This window comes from Trichosurus vulpecula, chromosome 5 (genome assembly GCF_011100635.1).
Source record: "Trichosurus vulpecula isolate mTriVul1 chromosome 5, mTriVul1.pri, whole genome shotgun sequence".
Classification (NCBI taxonomy): domain Eukaryota; kingdom Metazoa; phylum Chordata; class Mammalia; order Diprotodontia; family Phalangeridae; genus Trichosurus; species Trichosurus vulpecula.
In genome coordinates, this window is record NC_050577.1 from 95,894,630 (window position 1) to 95,908,907 (window position 14,278).

The window sequence follows — 14,278 nt, forward strand, 5'->3', positions numbered from 1 at the left end:
ATCATAACCATTTTCCGGGGACAGTTCTACCCCATAGGGAAGAACACAATGAAGACAGAAAACCAGAATAAGGAGCTTCTGAGGCTCTCCACATTCTCACTAACCTTCGCTCACCTTAGTTCTGCCAAAGCTGACTTCCTGCCACTTCCCAAACACAACTCACACTTTTTCACCTTCTTGACTTTGTTCTAGTCATCTCCTTAGCCTGGAATTCCCTCTCCCCAACACCTGCACCAGATGAAACCCCACCTATCCTTCAAGGTCCAGTTCAAAAGCCATCTCTTCAACCAAGTCTCCCCATATCGCTTAAGCTGCAAGTGATCCCATTCTCCTGTGGATTCTCATGGTACTTTGTAACTCATGTGCTTTTACAATCTTATGGGTTTTTTTGTTTATTTGGGGGGGGGGTTGTTTTTGGCTTTGGGTGTGTGTGTGTGTATGTGTGTGTATGAACATGTCTTATTGTTCTTACGAGTTTGTGAGTTGATAGTGAGCAGGAACCATGCCATGTTCATCATTGTCCATAGTAGTGAACCAACAAAAGTGAGAGATTTTTTTCCTGAAAGCTGAATTGACTTATAGTTACTGTACCAATTAAGGAAGGAAGTAGCAATGCTGAATGCAAGGGAAGTTACCTGTTGGATGTTTCAGCCTAGTAATGAAGGGATAGTTACTTGGCACTGGACTTGAGGGCTGCTCAGACTGTCCCTGGCTCAGTTTCAGACTGGTTTGTATTCTATCCCCCTTAGCAGTGGAGGAATCTTATCATTTAATTGGTCACCAGCCCATCTGTTTACAGTCAAATCAGAACAAATTCTGATAATTCTCCAGAATTGAAGTTTGGGGGTTTTTAAGTGTTTTTTTCCACAGTGCAAAATGGGAACCTGCAGCCAGGACTTGAGCCCCCTCCATCCTGCCTCTACCCCTAACAGATGAAATCTTCTGCTATTCCTTTAAATGCACCAGAACAGGAGAGCATCGAAGAACCCCTGCAGGAGGATCCCTGGCTCAGCACTCTCCCCACAGCAAGACCAGAGGAAATCATTTGCAACTGACCTATCACTCTCCTCATCGGATGCAACAGCAGCAGTCACATGATCTGTTTGCTAAGGAAAGAGTAATGGTAGTCTAGCTACACAGGCACGTATGGTAAAGACATACTCGGGAAGCTCAACACACATGGCCATTCACTTATTACAGGAGCCAAGCTAAATGATAGAAATTGGCTCTGGACATCCCTTGATCTCTCGTTTCTGGCTGTGGTAATGCATGTGCAGTGACTAGAAGAAATATACTAATAAGAAGAGAGAGCAGTGCTAGGGTGAGGGGGTATAGCTCAGTGGTAGAGCATTTGACTGCAGATCAAGAGGTCCCTGGTTCAAATCCAGGTGCCCCCTGCCACATGACTTTTACCATCAGAGCAGCCTGCAGCTCAAATGGGTGGAGTCATGTTTACTCCCTCCTTTGCCAACCCTTTTTCCCTTCCCTGGCGCTTGAATCCTAAAAGAAAATGAGATATGGAAATGGGGGAAATTGCTAAGGTTCTTATTAGAGAATTAGAACGTTTGTCTGCTAGAACCAAAGGTTTTTGGTTCAAATCCAAGTGCCCCATAATGTTCATCTTTAGTCTCAGATTTACCCTTTTATTAGGTCCTTTGTCTTTACAACTCAATGTTACCCTTCCTTCTTTTGCCTCAACCCGTCTTCTACGTTACTGATGGAACACAAATCCTCAGCCTACTACATAAATCTCACCTTTTGTCACTAGGAGCAGCGTGATATAATAAGTCCTGGGGTCAGAAGCAACAATCCTTAGACATTTACCAGTTTTGCCACCAATCTCTGAACCTTAGTTTTCTCATCTGTAAGATAGGGGTGCTATCCACCTCAAAGGGTTACTATTAGGATCATAGATCTTCAGCTGAATGACACCTGCTAGCCTATCTCAACTTACCGATGAGGAAATCTGACGCCCAGAGGAGTTAAGACACTTGCCCTCTGTCACACAGGTGAGTGAGCAGCAAAGGCAGGATGTGAACCCTGGTTTTCTGATCCCAAAGTCAGAGCTTTTCCCACTGCACCAGTGCAAATGGTCAAGGGACTAAAGACAAAATCAAATAAGAATCAGTTGAAGAAACTGGTGATGAAAAGATTTGAGTTGGGGAGGGAGTGGAGGGGAGGAGTAGATAAAAGCATAATAGATGTTTTTAAATATTTGAAAGACTGTCTTGTGGAAGAGAGATTAGATTTGTTCTGCTTGGACCCAGAGGACAGAACTTGGATCAATGAAAAGTAGATTTGGGCTTAATGTAGGAAATGACTTCCTAAGAATTAGTTAGGATGTAGTGAGTTCTCAGTGGTAAGAGGCCTCCAAGAAGCTTAATGACTATTTGATGGGGTTGTTGTCAAGAGGATTCTTGTTCAGGCACAAGTAGTACTAAAGATCATCTAAAGTCCCTTTGGGATTCTGTGATTCTTTGGCCAGTACTCTGCCAGAGGACCTTGGAGATCTCTTCTGTGGAATTCTATAATTCTGGAGTCTTTTACAACTAATACCACCCAATGTCCTTGATGAAAAAGACAAAGAACAACTGAGTGTTGTGTTACTCTTCCTGAAGTTACCATCATCTGAAGATGAACCAGAAGCCCATATCCAGGAAGAGCAGGGCATCCACAAGTGTCAATCTATGAGCCAGCTGACCTTTCATGTTTAATCCAGAGGCTGGGCTTAACTTTTTTTTTTGAAGTGTTAGGGTTTTTGTAAGCTTTTAGAATAATTTTCTCTTTCACTGTAACACACCTATGACATTTCAACTTGAGCAAAGCTATTACTTTAGGATAGGCTTTGTCCTCAGTGTTTAAGAAGATGATAACAGAAATGGGCAGGAGTCCTCTAGAGCCAGAATTCATTCCGAGTGAGTAAGCTATTCTTCAGGCTAAAATGTAAACCTAATAATTTGAGATGTCCCCTATGGACAACTCTTGATCTTAGTCAAATGCCATGAGCCATATCATGGGACACAATTGTAGTTCCAAGAGAGATCTTTTCTTTTGGAAGAACTTCAGTTTCTCAGCTCTGACTCTATGTTGAACTTCTGCAAAATCTTGTCTTTGGCTTCTGTAGTTTCCATAGGCTACACAGCATATCTTTGTTTCAAGCAGAATTGTTCCTACCCCTAACCTCATGGCACCACAGATTTTCCCCTCTCTACCAGCACAGGGCTCTTACACCACCAGATTGTCTCAGCGGACCACAATATTAAGACTCCCTACTTCCCAGGGCTTTTTTCAACCCAGTTCAGCAGTGTGTGTGTGTGTGTTTGTATCTACTATAAACACTCCACTGTGCTAGGTATTGAGGGGATTTGAAGAGAAAACATAGGACTCACCCTAACCTAAAGGCACCTATAATCAAATTGTGGGACATAATTAAAGCACATAGAACAGTCAGAAAAGCATGCAAAATACCATATGATTAAGTTTCAAAGTAGTATATATATCTTGGTCAGACCATATCTAGAGTTTTATGTTCAGTTCTGGGCATCACATTTTATGAAGGATATTAACAACCATAAAACTCTAGACATGGTCTGACCAAGATAAGAGTACAGTAAGGTTATCACATCCCTCATATCATATACTCAGCCAGCCAAGGATGGCATTAGTTTTTGTCTCTAAGTCATACTTTTGTTAACCTTCTAGGCCACTAAACCCACTTTCCCTAACATATCTCAAAGAGGTAATTGGTAAAAATAAAGGTTCCATTTTAACCAAAATATTTTCATTAATATTTTGTATCTTCTCTCTTGTGTATGTCTATCTCATGCCCTCTTTACCCTGCCCAAATATGAAAAGGGATGCCCCAGAGAGAAGCAGCTCCTTATAACCAGAAGTTTGGGGGAAGGGGCTGACTAACCACTGGACATGGATTAAAACATTTATTAAGTACTTACTATGCGCCAAGCACTGAATTAGGTGTTGAGGATACAAACTCAAGAATAAAACAATCCTTACTCTCGAGGAGTTTACATTTGATGAAAGAAGCAGGTCCTGCCCTCAAGGATCTGACCTTTAGGTGGGGGAGAAGAGAAAGGAGCTTGTTGGGAAAAACAACACATTCACATATAAGTAAATGCAAAGTACAAACAAAATGGATGTGGGAGAGATATGGGTTGGCATAAACAGGATTTGGAGTCATGGGACCAAGGTTCAAATTCTACTTCTGATACTCAACAACTCTGTGACTTTGGGTAAGTCATTTAACATCTCTGGGCCTCAATTCCCTCATCTGTAAAATGAGAAGTTTAAACTAGATGACCTCTGAGGTCCTTGCCAACTCTAAAGTGATGTTCCAGTGCCTCTGAGGTCCCATTTTGGCTCTAAGTCTATAATTTTTTTTTTTAGTCTATGATTTTTTTTTTGACATACTGTCTCCCCCTGAATGTAGACATACAGCTTTTCTTTTAATACTTTTCCTTTAAATGCTTTTCTTTAAACGTTTTTCTCCTCCCCAAATGGAGGAAAACAAAGCAGAAAACATATAGCTTCCACATTTACAGCAGCAGTATACATAGAAGCTAGCTGTCTTTGGCCTGTTATCTGGATTGTTTGATGACAAGGAGGCATAATGGTCATTCCTATTTTTGTGATTATGCTTTGACTTTTGCACACACCTCACTCACCCCACCCCCCCATACATCAATTAATTTATCCTGGAAGTAATCCTACTGTGGGGCCCTCTGCACGATTCAAAGCTCATCTTGGGATGAAATCAAAGGTGGCAACATCAGGTAATGGAGAAGGGGCTAAGACAAGACTCCACCAATCAAGGCACCTCTCAAGAATGCTTTGTTCCTTCCACAAAGGAAGTTTATCCCAGGTGATTCCCCACAGTTCATCTTAAAAGGAAGTAACGTAGAAATATGACAAAAATTTTGCTCACAATTCTTGTGCTCTCCCTGACAACTCGTGGTTTTAAGCTGTCAATATTATCTAGACATTAACAAATATCCCACCTCTTGCAGTCTGTCTCAGAAGCACTAATCAGCAGTGTTCTCTCCCATTTCTGACTGCCCTGAATATTTAGAAAACTGACATGGTATGAGAAAAAGAATGCTAGATCTGGGCCAAGTCCTGACTCAACACAACTGATGAGCTCTGTGACCTTGGGTCATTTAGTTCTGGACATGTTCTATCATAGTCACAGGTTCTTGATACTGAGGTTTTGACATATACTCTATCACATATTCTCTTATATAGTTCTCAGGTTGCTTCATATAAATCTTGTTTCCTCAGCTAAGCTCCCTAGGATGAGAACTGGGGTTATTTTTGTATTTCTGGCAAAGGGCTGATCATATAGCATACTTTGATATTTTGATGGATTCATGGCAGATTCCAATATGTTCAAATCCTTCACAATTCATGAGGCAGGCACACAGGAGAAACTTGAAAAAGATCTCTTGAACTGATCTCTGCTGGCCATGCTATTTTTTTTCATTCTCCTTGTCCCTAACACCTGCTATTTACTTTATTCTAACAGTAAAAAGATCCCTAGCCTGGGAGTCAGAAAACTTGGGTTCTAGTCCTCTATTTGTCACATATTGTGTGACTTTGGGCAAAGCACTTAATCTCTGTCTCATTTCTTCACCTGTCAAAAAGGAAATAATTCCCTTCATATGTAATGATATCTTCAAATATTTGAAGGATTATGATGTAGAAAAGAAATTAGATTTATTCTGTATGGGTCCAGAAAATGGAACTAGAATGGTTAGAATTTATAGGGAAAGAGATTTTCTACTCCAATTTATAGTAGAACAATTAGAGGTTTTCAAATAGAGAATGCATTGCCTTTTAAGTATGACCTTCTCTGTAATTGAAGTGTTCAAGTTAATATTAACTGAGTGACTACCTATCAGAGATCAATGAATCTTGGATTGAGAGACAGAAAGGATTTTAGAGGGCATCATGTATCAACCTCCCTCGCCACTCATTTTACATATGAGAAAAATGAGGGACTTGCTGAAGGTGCCAGGTTTAACAAACAGCAGAGGCAGGGTTTAATCCCAGGTCGGCCACTGCTTTCTTTGCCTCCATAGTGCACACGGGGTGCTTGGTTTGTGTGACAAAGTGAGCTAGACAGTTTCAAAGTCGTTGGAAAGATCAATGAATATTGGATTAGGAGTCAAAGGTTCCATGTGAGAGTTCACACTTAATAAACCGTGTGACCCTAGGAAACTCCCTTAACCTCTCCGAGGCTTATTTTCTATATCTGTAAAATGAGAAGGATGGACTAGATCGGAGGTTCTTAACCCGGGGTCCACGGAAAGATTTCTGGGGGTCCATGAACTTGGATAGGTTAAAAAAATGCATCTTTATTTTCACTAACCTCTAACCGAACTTCAGCATGTCCTTCAACTATTTAAGAACATTATTGTGAGAAGGGGTCCACAGGCTTCACAAAGATGCCAAAAAGGACCAGGATGCAGAGTTAAGAAGCCTCGGACTAAAAGGATCGACCTGTCTAGGACGTAGTTTACATTTCAATAGCGCACTGCTTCGAAGTCCAACCGTTGTAGAGGAATCCGGAAACCAGAGCGCTGCATCCTGGGAAATGTAGTTTCCTGAGGAAGAGCCTCCGATTCCAACCACTGGTAAGGTGTCCAGGAGGCAAAGCAGGGGACCCTGGGAGATGCAAAGGAGTGGGTTCCTGTGGCCGGAGGACAGCGGGTCCGGGCCTGTGATCATGCCTGCGGCCACAACCCTGCTCCAAAAAGGGAGGGGAGGAGGGTAAGAGAAAAGGCGGCCCTGGTCCGGGTGGAAGACGAATCCGCAGAGAGAGAAGGCCGGGAAAGGCGAGTGCAGGGCCTGGAGTCGGGAAGACCTGAGTTAAATTTGGGCCTTAGACACTAACTAGCTCTGCGACCCTGGGAAGGCAACCCTGTTTGCTTCAGTTTCCTCATCTGTCAGATGAGCTGGAGAAGGAAACCGCAAACCCCTCCAGTATCTTTGTCAAGAAAACGCTAAATAGGGTAGTGAAGAGTCAGACATAACCGAAACGACCGAACACCACCTCCTCACATAGCGAAGGTGACGTCACTTCCTCTGAAGTGGAAACGGAAGTGTTCCACCGGAAGGAGCGGTTGCTAGGGGCCCGTTACTTAGGCAACAACGGTCGAGGCTTTGTGAGAGGCTTCTGGCGCTGGGGGACGCAGGAAGGCGGGAGGGAGAGGTAACGAGATTTCGTTGTTTTGCTCTTGGGGCCCCATAAAGAAGGGGTTCTCTCTGCCTGTGACCGAGCCCGTCTGAAGCCCCCCAGCCCGCCCTCCCCCCAAGGGGAGCACTGTTTGTGCCCTGTGCTTGCCCGGCGCTCGTCGTTGGACCCGGACGGAGGCCAAAGACGCGGCTCGTGCTGGCTGACCTTGGGCTGGCCGCTTCACGGGGCCGGAGTCTCTGACCTCTCAGGTCCCTCCCCCAGCCATCGCCCCCAGGGAAGAGGCAGCCTTGGACAGTGCAGAGAGCCGAGGTCTGGGAGGCAGGAGAACGCTGGGCTTCCAGGCCCATCCACTACTGACTTGCTGCATGGTCCTGGGTCATTTGCGGCGCTCACATCTTGCCTGTGCTTCAGTGGTTCTTCAGGCCAATTGTTATCTCCCTCTAACAGAGGAGGGGATGGAGAGCTTGGTTAATGTCTGGTGCCTGGGAAGAGAGGGAATCTCACACGTGAATATCTGAATTTTGTAAAATTTTGAATGCATTTTTAAAGTGCACATGACTTTATTCACTGAAGAGTAGAAAGAAGACAGACCCTTTAATGCTTGGAAGATTTAAGTTTAAGTCAAAGAGTGACCCAGTTCACACGGTGGTTAGTTGACACAGGCTGAAAATACATGGCAAATCTTCATGATCCCCTTTGAGGATTTCTTGGCAGAGACACTGGAGGGGTTTGCCATTTCCTTCTCCAGCTCATTTTGCAGATGAGGAAACTGAGGCAAACAGAGTTAAATGACTTGCTCAAGGTCACACAGCTAATAAGTATCTGCAGTCACAGTTGAACTCAGGTCTTCCCAACTCCAGGCTCAGCACACTATCCACTGCACCACCTAGCTGCTCAAGAGGATCATAGTTACATATAAAGCTATAACTGGAAGGGTTCTTAAAGGCCATCTAGTCCAACCTATTCACATTCAGAGACACATCCAGGGCAACTGTGTGACTTTCCCAAAGTCGACAGGTAGATCCTTGGTGTGTGAGTTTTCTATCCGGGAGGACAACCACACTCAACAACAATGCATTCCTGGATGCCCATATCAGAGGAAAGAGTTTAAATGAGTGACTAAATATGTACGTGTACATATGTATAGGGACATATATATGTGGCAATAATTAATGACACTAATAGATATTCTTCACCCTTCTCCCTTTAACCTCCTATATGTGCTCAATAAATTTGTATTTCCTTTGGAACTTTGATGAATAGATCTCAATCTGCAAAATCCTCTTCATTAGTCTCCCTGCCTCCAGTCTCTTTACTCACAAACCTATATCCCATACAGATATCAAAGTGATAATCCTAAAACACAGGCCTGATCATGTTCCTCTGGAAGTTCCAGTGGCTTACTGTTGTTTCCCACATAAGTATAAATTCTTCTGTTTGACATTTAATGTCTAGCACAGTCTGGCTCCATCCTAACTTTACATACTTACTACACATTACTTTGCTTCATACGTTCTACAGGTCAGCCAAACTGGCCTACTAATTGTCTATCCTTCACATAGGACCTTACATCTATTTGTGTACCTATGTATTCCCCCCGCCACAAGAATATACTTCCTCTTCACCTCCACTTCTTAGGATCCCTACCTTTCTTCAAGTGCCACTTCTTTTATGGGACATTTCTTGATCCCTCTGTGTGCTACAAGAACCTTTCCTTCCTCCAAAATACCTTGCATTTGCTTTGCATTATATGTATATATGTTTTCCCTCGGTACAATGTAAAGTCTTTCAAGGCAGGGATTGTTTTGTTTTGTCTTTGTGCCTAAGTACGTACTTAATAAGTTTGTCAATTGCTTACTTAATCTCATCAATATTTGTAGTTCTTCCAATGCTGAATCATAACCCAGTTGTGTTTTGTTTTTTAACTAAGTGTTGAGTAAATAGTTTGTAGTTGCTGATTTAATATTAAGCTTCTAAATTCTACCGTACCCTGTCCAAGGGATCACCATCATCATCAAACATCATTTTTATGTAACACTTTATGATTTATAAGCCATTTTCTTCACAACTCTATAAGGGAGAAATAGCTCAAATACATGCTGCTTTTATGTCACCGTATAATTAAGGAATAGGTTATAGTGTAAGGTTGTGGGAATTTTTTTCTGGAGGTCTTTACAAATTGTATAGCGAGGTGTAGGTCTGCTTGAAAGCAGGCAAATAGACTAAAAGACTTGTCAGGGTACCTGTCAGTCCTATCAATATTGACAAAGCTTTAACTTTGAGTTTTAGTTGCTTTCCCTTCCCTGCAGATGGCGCCGCTACTCTGGAAGGGATATCTTCATAACTTTCCCTCTCTCTTTGTCCTTTATTCTTTTGCTTAACCTTTTTTCCTCTTGTACAGTTTTCCAGCTCATTTTTCCAGCCCATTCCAGCTGCTACATTTCTTTCTGTGGCTGGCAAACTAACCATCACCTAGCTGTTATTTCAAGGAAACTCAATGGTACCCCTCTCCAAAAATAATCTTCTCCTGCCTTCTAGTACTATGACTAAAACTGTCCTATTAGATATAATTCCTTTGTTTTCAGACATTGAAGATTCCTATTTAAAAAGAAATGTATTACTTGGAAAGGATAAAAGATTAATTTAACTCATTAACAGGAGCCATTAATCATTAGCTTGAGTTCATTTATCAGATTCTTAGCACATTCCTTGATACAGGACATAAGATGGAAGTTTTAATCTAGGTAATGTGGTCAGATAAAGTCTAGAGTATGAATGCTGTCCTATATGGGGAGAGCGAGATGGGAGATAAGATGTTACAGCAGAGGCTCTTACGCAATCACAGGGAAGAAAAACAACACAAACTTCAAAATTTTGTCTAGACTCCTGTCACTCATTATGGATATTTGGTACTCATCATCAAAACTCCATCATACCAGAGGTATATTTCAGTTTTTTCTAGTTAAAGTGAACAAGAAATTGGGTCTTACCTGATCAGGAGGTCTCAATATGAAGGCAGAATTGACTTTCTTTACTCCCTACACATTGATAATCATTCTTTAGTGCTTCAAGGTTTACGAATCATTGTCCTTATAGCAACCTTGTGAGGTAAGTACAAATACTACTATTCTGCTTTATAGATGAGGAAACTGTGGCTCAGACTTGCCAAAGGTCACACAACTCAGGTTTTCTGATATCAAAACACAAATCTCTTTCCATTCTACTACTATAGATGAGTCCCCACAAGGAAGCTAAGAAAGGCATGATGAGCCTTATTTTAATGAATTGGAAACAGAAGTATAAAGAGACTGAGTGCCAGAGACACTTAGAATGTTAGTGGCAGAACTCAGAAGTCCTAAGCAACTCTCCTGAAAGTACCCTCCCCTATATTAGAAATACTAACTTGATCACTATTCCAAAAGCAAGGAGTGGGAAGGGGGGAGAAGACAATGCCCCCATGTAGCTGTATGTTAGGAAGATGCTCTGAGTGAAATGTGGTCAAGGGTCAGAGCCTGGAGAGATAGAGCTATGTAAACTTGGGTTCACACACTCACCAATCAGCACAAGATAGGGTAGAAGTCCCAATGCTAAATGAAAATTTAATTTGCTAACTTTAGGAGTTTCCAGTGAAAACATTTACCAAAACCCAGCATCTAGTATTATTTGTCATAAAGAAACATAGGAAGTTTTCCCAATAAGATCAGGAGTAAAGCAAGGATGCCCATGATTGTTCTAATTACTTGATATTGTGCTAGAAGTGCTATGGCAAAAAGAGAATAAAATTAAAGGAATACATGCTGACAGAGAAACAGAATCATCTCTATTTGCCAAAAATATCATGGTTTACTCAGAAAACCTTAGTGAATCAACAAAATATTCAAGCTGATAGCTTCAATAAAGTAGTGGGAAACAAAATAAATTCATAAATCTTCTGTATTTATGTATATTAATAAAAACCAGAAAGAAGACTACCATCTAAAAAAATAACAAAATTAATTAAATCCTTGGGAGTTAATCTAGCAAGACGCACATAGAATGTGTATAAACACAGTTACAAAAACAGTTTTCACTTGAATAAATGAAAGTCTAAATGAGAGAAGAAATATTCAATGGTCTTGGCTAGATGAGCCCAAGATCATAAAGTTTTGATACTTCCTAAATTAATCTACAGATTCAATCCTAGGCCAAATAAATAGCAAAGGAAATACTTTATAGAATCAAATAACAAAATTTATATGGAGGAACAAAAGATCAAAAATAAGGAAATAGTGAAAACAAAAGTAGGAATTAAGAGGAGTTAGTATATAATGTAATTATAATAAAAACACACTGGGGGGAAGGCAGGGCAATTGGGGTGAAGTGACTTGCCCAAGGTCACACAGCTAGAAAGAGTGTCAAGTGTCTGAGATAGGATTTAAACTCAGGTCCTCCTGACTCCAGGGCCAGTGCTCTACTCACCTAGCTGCCCCTACTGGTTTTTCTTTTTTTTAAGAGACAATATGCCTCTATGGTGAATAGGACAAAAGTAGGAGAAAGGGGCAAAAATTACAGAGACAAATTTCAGCTCAAAGCAAAATCTTTGTAACTACTAGAACTATCAAAAAGTGAACCAGGCAAAGCCAGAGGTATCAGGTCTTCACTAGAAATCTCCAAGCAAAGACTTTTCAGTTATGTTAGAGAGTGGATTCTTGGTAGGTATAAGTTGAACTAGATGACCTCTGAGATCTCTTCCAGCATTAATTTGGTGTGTCCATGACTCTGTTATTATAGACTTCATGGCTTGTTAGAATTAGAAGAGACCTTAGAGATGACCTACTTCCCTCCCTCTCTCCCCAAATTACTCTGTAAATATTTTGTATTTACTTATTTATGTGTAGCTAGATTATATAGACTCCAGGAGGACTATTGAAGTTTGTATTATTGAAGTATATGCCATTATTTTTTTCCCAGTGAAATGCATGCTCCTTTAGAGTCAGGATGTTTCTGTTTCGTTTTTCCTTCATCTTCCCAGCACCTGGCACAGTACCCAGGACACATTGAATGAAGAGAAATCTGAAGCTCAGAAAGGGTAATTAACTAGCCCCAGTTTATACAACCAGTAAGCATCAGGGCAAAAGATTAAACCATAGAGGTCCTGGGTCAGGGGTTTTCCATATCCTCATGCTACTTTCCACCATTTCCACTTTCTACAGGCAGAGTCCAGTGCAGCCAACAAGAACAATGATGTCAGCAAATGTCAAAACCTCGGATATTCAACAGAATCATTCATTTCCAATTTTACTGAATCTCTACTTTAGTTTTGTTTTTTGGGTTTGTTTGGTTTGTTTTGATTTTTTTTTTCAATTGGCTTAGCTAATTCCCTGGAGAATGTAAGGAGATCCTGGAGCTGACCAGGGTCTGGAGGGGAAACAAAGTACATATGAATCCTAAACAAATGCGTTTAGTGCCTGTATGAATCTTAGGACTACAATTCCCGACATGCATTGCTGCCGGACTTGTTCATTTATCTCAGTCATGGCCGACTTTTCGTGACCCCATTTGGGGTTTTCTTGGCAAAGACATTGGAGATGAGGAAACTGAGGCAAAAAGGGTTAAAGTAACTTGCCCAGGGTCACACAGCTAGTGTATGAGGCTAGATTTGAACTCAGGTCATCCTGACTCCAGGCCCTTCACTCTATCCATTGTGCTATCTAGCTGCCTGAATTAATCAATAATTAAAGAACAAGCATCTGGGAGATTTGGGGCCTTTCCTGTAATCAATAGAAAATCTGTAAAGAGGCCCAGGGGTGCATGCTGGAAGTTGTAGTCCCGTGAGGGAGCATCTTCTTTTTGGGGGCGGGGGGGAGTGCATCTTCTTGTAACTAGAGCAACCAGGACCACTGGCCTGCTTTAAGGATAGCAAGGACTGGGAGACCCTCTTTCCAGAGGGAGGGAGAAGGAATCCAGCATGAACAGACTAGTCCATCCCAGGAGAATGCCAAAGCATTGGCAGAGTTCTTTGGGTGTCTTTTCTGACCATGACCTAACCCTGCAGAGCTTATGCCTTCCCAATATTTACTGATTTCCAACCAGGGCAGACACAGTAGTTCCGGTCTCATTTGTACTAAGCACTTTTACATTGATTGCCCCTGGTTTATGAGATTGGGAACTAGAAGCGACCTTGAGAGATCATCTCTTCCAATCCCTTTATCTTAGAAATGAGTAAACTGAGGCACAGAGATGTGGTGTGGCAACCACAATCCATTCAATTAAAATTATTGCATTTGCTTTCCTTGAAGCAGAGTTTGTGAGGCAGTTTTAGAGCAGATTAACATCCTCATTTGAAAGAGGAGGAACAATAAATGTTAGACTAAAAAAGGAAAAGTCTGTCTTTTAAAGGAACAGTTCCTCCAGGTTTCAGGCTCATAAATGTCTGTGGACATAGGAAAAAAAAAATTGTCAGCATTTTGACAGTCATCAATATACCTTGAAACCAGAAATATTTTTTTAAAGGGATAGGAGAATGCATCCTGCTCAAAAAATGAGTCCAGAATGATTGTTTTCCCACCCACTCCTCTTTCAATACATCTGGGTCCCCATGGGCAAGGCCATATGGCTGTATAACAGCCATTTACATTCTTGAGATGAGGAAAGTTAAGTGACTTAATGAGTGTGGGATGTAAACAGAGGCCTTCTGGAACCAAAATTAGCTCACTATTCACTAAGCCACGTTCCATTTTATCTGAAACAGAGGCAGTTTAGAGACTAGAATCCAGTGATTCTGAAACCCAATCCATAGCTCTGATTCTGACTCCCCATCCGAATCACCATCCATGACCCTACAACACCTCCCTCATGGTGTTTTATGATTGACCAGTGGAAGAAAACCTACCTTGTCACACTTTTCCCAATCCACCTTCACACTGGGTTCTCAGGCATCAGCTGTGGAGTCTTCAAAAATTTCTCCCAACCACCTCACCACCCCTTACCTAACCCTTACCCTCTCGCCAACAACAGGCATTAAATCTTGTGAGAACATTGGTAAGATGCAATAGAAACTATTAGAGAAAAGCAAGCTCCTACAGC

The 14,278-nt window shown here is 41.6% G+C and overlaps 1 non-coding gene across 1 annotated transcript; it reads left to right on the forward strand.

The window, feature by feature from the left end:
* The first annotated feature begins 1,325 nt into the window (after positions 1–1,325).
* Positions 1,326–1,397, forward strand: TRNAC-GCA. The gene has a single exon. It is a non-coding gene; the product is annotated as a tRNA-Cys (tRNA).
* Positions 1,398–14,278: the final 12,881 nt, after the last annotated feature.